Source organism: Brassica oleracea, chromosome C6, assembly GCF_000695525.1.
Source record: "Brassica oleracea var. oleracea cultivar TO1000 chromosome C6, BOL, whole genome shotgun sequence".
In the NCBI taxonomy this organism is placed as follows: Eukaryota; Viridiplantae; Streptophyta; class Magnoliopsida; order Brassicales; family Brassicaceae; genus Brassica; species Brassica oleracea.
In genome coordinates, this window is record NC_027753.1 from 12,403,462 (window position 1) to 12,408,808 (window position 5,347).

General features: G+C 33.9%; 1 long non-coding RNA gene across 2 annotated transcripts in view; it reads right to left on the minus strand.

Annotated features, from left to right (window-relative positions):
• Positions 1–2,347, minus strand: part of LOC106299447 — a 5,520-nt gene extending 3,173 nt beyond the window's left edge. Inside the window, exons 1-5 of one of the 2 annotated variants that reach the window (XR_001261777.1) lie at positions 1,959–2,347; positions 1,696–1,860; positions 1,457–1,547; positions 1,233–1,357; positions 1,077–1,157 (exon numbers count right to left, since the gene is read on the minus strand). This is a non-coding gene — a long non-coding RNA (uncharacterized LOC106299447). Of the gene's footprint in view, positions 1–897; positions 1,158–1,232; positions 1,358–1,456; positions 1,548–1,695; positions 1,861–1,958 lie in introns of those variants that run through there. The other variant, XR_001261776.1, reaches the window with a different exon arrangement.
• Between the last annotated feature and the right edge of the window lie 3,000 nt (positions 2,348–5,347).

The following is a 5,347-nucleotide window of genomic DNA, read 5'->3' on the forward strand; positions in this document are numbered from 1 at the left end:
GAATATCTCCATTTTTAAGTTATGACGGCTTAAGTGCAGAAGATGAAAAAGCATAAACCGACCTAGGAGCGAGTATATAAGGAGTCCTAGACGAGAGGCACGAGAGACAACTTTCTAGACTCAGAACTCTCGGCATTTAGAAACTCCGAGGCATTATTCTCGACATGCTCTGTTTCCATGATTGGCACCCGATTACCAGACGAACGTGCATAAGCAGTTCGATCTCTTGGTTCACTCTTGAACTACGTTCGGCTTGATCCTCGAAAGGGGTACGTAGGCAGCCTTTCATAAGGTTCAGTCCGAAATCAATCAAAAACCTTTTCTGTATTTTCTTCGTCTTTTGTTATCGAGCTGCGACTCAACTAGGTTTAAGCTTTTAGGCCGCTAGAACTAGGTAACTCGCTGAAAGCCTTTGCGGCCAAGGCTTTTATGATCTCTTGTAATGATCGCAACGCTCTTACGCGGACTCGAAATAAGATCTACTGTTTTCTCTAAACTCGTTTGTTATCTTTTCACGATTTCCGCATATATTTGGTCACTTGCCGTCGGCTCTCGCAGATATCCGGGACCTCTGGGAAATTAGGGTTTTCCTAGTTTCCTAATTTAAACGGAAATCGACAGTGCGAATTTCGGTTCCCACGTATAGGCTGGAAAAGAGTCTTTATTTTTGGTTCAAGTGCAATACCTCACAACACCATCTACATTGTCGACATTGCAGCATGTGCAAGTGAAAGAGGTGAATTCACGCTGCAGTTTTTGGTAAGCATAAGATGTAAACCTTGGGTGCAAGAAAAACTCTGCAGCCTATAGGGTCCATAGGAGGTGAAATCTATAAGCATGCCCATGATTTAAGAACAAAAAAAATAGTTGTAGTACGAATTAAGTTGGTCTACCTGGGGTGGAGAGTTAAGGACATAGGTTTTCAGCTCAGCAAAAGCTACTGATTCAATTTTCTGCACACCCAAGTAAGAAGATGTGGAGTTGCTACTAAGGAAACAATTTTCCTCTTATAACATCATCAGACACAACCAAGGAAATATTTTCTTAGACAACAGTTACAGTTTGGAATTTCTTACGCTCCTAGAAGACTCTTTCCAGCGATGCATTCGTTGTCAAAATAGAAGTGCATTCCAAGGTAGCATTCAAGAAAAGCCTACCTGTAGTCACACATGTGAAAATTTTGAACACTGGTATGATGAGGATGTATCAAATCACTAACATTCAATGCTCACCTCCAACTAATTTTGGATTTATGTTTGTGGCAACAATGACTTTTGGATCCAAACTTGCCACCTCTAATTTCTGATGAAGCTAATTTGTAACCAAATCAAACACACTAACATACACGGTCATACTTCTGCAGAGTAGGTAGATGTTTAACATGAGACCTCCGACATCAGCTAATCAAAAAAATAGCAACTAGTAACTGTAAAACATTATCCATCGGCTTATATACCTGTCAATCAGGACTGTAACCACAACACGTTGAATAGCATGAGTCTCATCGTTGTAGGTGGTCTTGATGTCACAAACATCACCAAAAACGTCTGCAGAAAACAGTGGTAACTAACGGGAAGTTTGCGAGAAGTTTAAGCCAAACATGTTAGAGAATGGGAAAAGCCTGGGTGGCTAAACAAACCCGGAAAATTCACGTTTGTATTTTCCAAAACCTTAAGCTGTTCATATTTTGGAAACCTGAAATTTTCTGTTGGGATTGGCTCCATCAGCACCACAATCTTGGTCGGGTCTGTTGCTTTTGGTAGCATCAAATAAGCTTAGCTCATAGATTCACCCTTCCTTCAGCAGATGTTTGAAAGTGTTGAGTCTCTGAACTCCTATAGACCCTTGGATCAACGTTGTCTACTGAAAAGATTAACTCTTTAGTCAGAAGCCTTATATTAGAAAGATGAAACGAAAATGTTAAAACAATTAAAGGACGAACATTAAAAGATGGTTACCTTCGCATCGAGAGAAACCAGGTTCACGCCCAGAAGCTCACCAGCTTTCTTCATGTCCTTGCCTCCCAAAAACGAAGAAGGCGTTTGACAATCGTATCCTTACAATGTTACGTCTCCTTACGATGTTATGTATTCAAATAGGAAAATGGAACTGGTAAATCGCCATAGGTGCAAGCTCTGTTTCTAGGGTTTATAATAGATTATGATTTGAAGAAGCTTTGTGATTCATCTAGAGCACCTTCTCGACATATATAAATAGTTGTTTCGGTTTAAAGGAGAAGTGAGAAAACTTAATGGCAGGGGAGATAGTGGGATGAATTAATTATCCACCATGATCGCTTTGAGTTACTCCGTCATATGAATTGAGGGGAGACGATATGATGGAAGTTACGGTTAAGGCATCAAAGAAAGGAAGAACTCAATCGTTAGTAATATTTTGTTTGTGGGCCAGAAAATAAGGTTTTGACTTGGTCAAGCCTCTTAACTAAAGGTCTAGAGAAAACACTCGATATTGAAAAAAGTTTTGAGACGCCATATGGCAGTGTTTGCCCCCTTCTTTTTCGTGATGTGGCGTAAGGAGAAGTGAGAAAAGTCTCCTTTATTATTATAAATAAATAGATGCAACCATAATCGAAATCTTTGTGACCAGCCAGGCCCGTCTCATATAATATATGGGCACCGTGCCAAATAACTTCCTTTTCAAAATTTTAGTTTTACTTTTGTAAACTTGAAAATTAAGACCTTGACTATGTGTTTTTAATTACAAAATGTTTGCCTAAATGAGGCATTCCTTCGAATTTTGGTTAAGTCACTTCCCTGTGCCTTGTGAATGCAATAATTGTTGCGAGTTGTTTCGGTTTCTCTCTAGACATCCTGAAAGAAAAAGACCAGATTTCAAAATTTGTAGCAGAATATTTTGCATATCAAAGGTATAATTTGGGAAATTTGACTCTAAAACCAAAAAAAAAAACTACAATTCATGAAATAACTATATCAACTTTTAGGCTAGATATACTATATATACTATGCATTAATTCTCATTTTTCCCTATTTTACACACACATAAATGTTCTTTATTGTAAATATGTTTTCCCTCTAATACTAACTAACTTTAACTTTAAAAATACAGCTATATAATTTATTAGCTCACATGTAAAATATATAGATTTTTCTACATATGATATGGTTTGAAAATTTTAAAACAAACATTCATTTCTATATTTTTTATATTACATAAAATGAGTTTAAATCTATATTATATTATACATTCATATAATATAGTTCAATTTCATCTTCAAATGAGGCACAATTTTGTTGTGTTCTATTTAATTAAGAAAAATAGAATATAAATGTATTTAATAGACTCTGATGAAGTTTGCTTACAGGTTAAGGTTAGTAGAATTCAAATATCGGCTAATTTTTAGATCTGAAAATCTGTAAATTAAGAGAGTGAAAAATATCTTTAATTTGAAGAAAAAAAATCAAATTTTTTTATAAGGTAAAATAGTAGCAAAATAAATATATTTATAGAGTTTGAATCTATAACTTTATTTCAGTATAAACATAAAATATACATTTAAAATCTGTAAATGTAAATTTTATATTTTTGGGAGGAGTAGATGAAAACTATGGAGGAGAATAACTGTAAATAAGAAAATATTATGGGAAAAATATGTGACAAAAAATTAAAACATATTTTAATATATTTCATTAGATCAAAAGTAAGAAATTAAAAAATCATATTAGAAGTCTACTCTGTAAGCTAATTTTTATATTTGAAATCTATACATTTGAAAACATGAAAATAGATTTAAATCTGAAATAAAATCAGAAATATAATTTATAAAATAAAATAGTACTCTCTCCGTTTCTTTTTATATGATGTTTTAAAAGATGTTTTTGTTTCAATTTATATGATGATTTGAAACTTTTTATGTAAAACTATTAAAATATTTAATAAAATATTAAAAATTAATGTGTAGTTTTTTCTCTTAGTTCAGAATAGCAATGATTACCTATTTTTAGTTATTTTTTTCTTGTAGTCAAGTGGTTTTAACAAAAGTAAACTTTTTTTAATTTGTGTGTTTATGCTAAAACTTCATGTAAAAAGAAACATGGAGCAATAAAGTAAACACTAGGTAGAGATCCGCACTTTGCGCGAAGTAAAATTGTATAGATAATGTATAATATAATTTTCATATTTGAATGATTAAGGAATAATTGGAAATGAAAAACTCAACCAAGTTGATCTACAAAGCACGACACGTCTATCAAACACAAAACGAGTATATGATAGACCATGGATTTTATCCATTATTAGCCATAGTTTATAAGTATTTAAGATATATTTACTACTATATAGAGTTTATTTAGAGTAATTACAGGTTCATGTACTAACTGGAAGAAAATGATGTATTTGGAGATCTTTTGAGCTTTGCTGGAAACAGGAGATGGTCGACGGTCACCAAGAAATATCGACCGACGTTTACCAACAAATATCGATCGATGTTGAGTTCTTCTCATCGATCGACGGTGAAGCCACCCGAGAGTTAATGACAATTAGAAGATTTCAAGTTTTACAAAAGTTTCAATAATTACATTTTAAGTCTCTGGCCGCCTGTTAGGCTATTTATTAGGATTTTGTATTTTTTTAGAGGCAGGCTTGTCTAGAGACCTTTTAGACCTAATTTGGAGGAAGCAAGAGGCTACCATTGAAAGGAGAGAGCTTAGGATTGGAGAGATATATCAATACTGCAAAGCAGAGAAGATCTTGAACTCCCTTGCTTTCACTTATTATGTTGCTTACAATAAAGTATTATTCAGATCATCATAACTATGTGTTTCATGGATATGTCTGAGTAGTCCTTACTGTTAGATTTAGGTTTCTCAATAGGTTGACAAATGTATTACTGACACACTCAATTGTTAGGGTGTTTAAAAATATAGTTCTTCATCTAGTTGGGCTTAAAGCTAAGTTTAGGATTGTTCACCCTTTAAACTTAGATCTTAGGATTAATTGAGATCAAGCAATTGCTTGACTCAATATCTGAAAATAAACTAGTATGATCTAACTGACTAGATACACACGAGAGTTGATCTACTGAGTTAGAGAATATAAATCAAACCTGTGTGTAAAACTTTCTGGAAGAAGCATCGATCGACGCAGAGATAACCCTGTCGATCGATATTCGTAACGAATCATCGATCGACACTTTCTCGTGATTAACATACGAGAGTTGAAATCCGAGATCCTGATTAGATAATCAAATTGATTATATCTTAGTTTGAATTCAAGAACAATTAATATCAATAAACCCCTAAAACCCCAATTTAAGTTTTACTTGTCATACCTGAGAACATACCTGAATCTAGCTATTCTCCCAACTGTT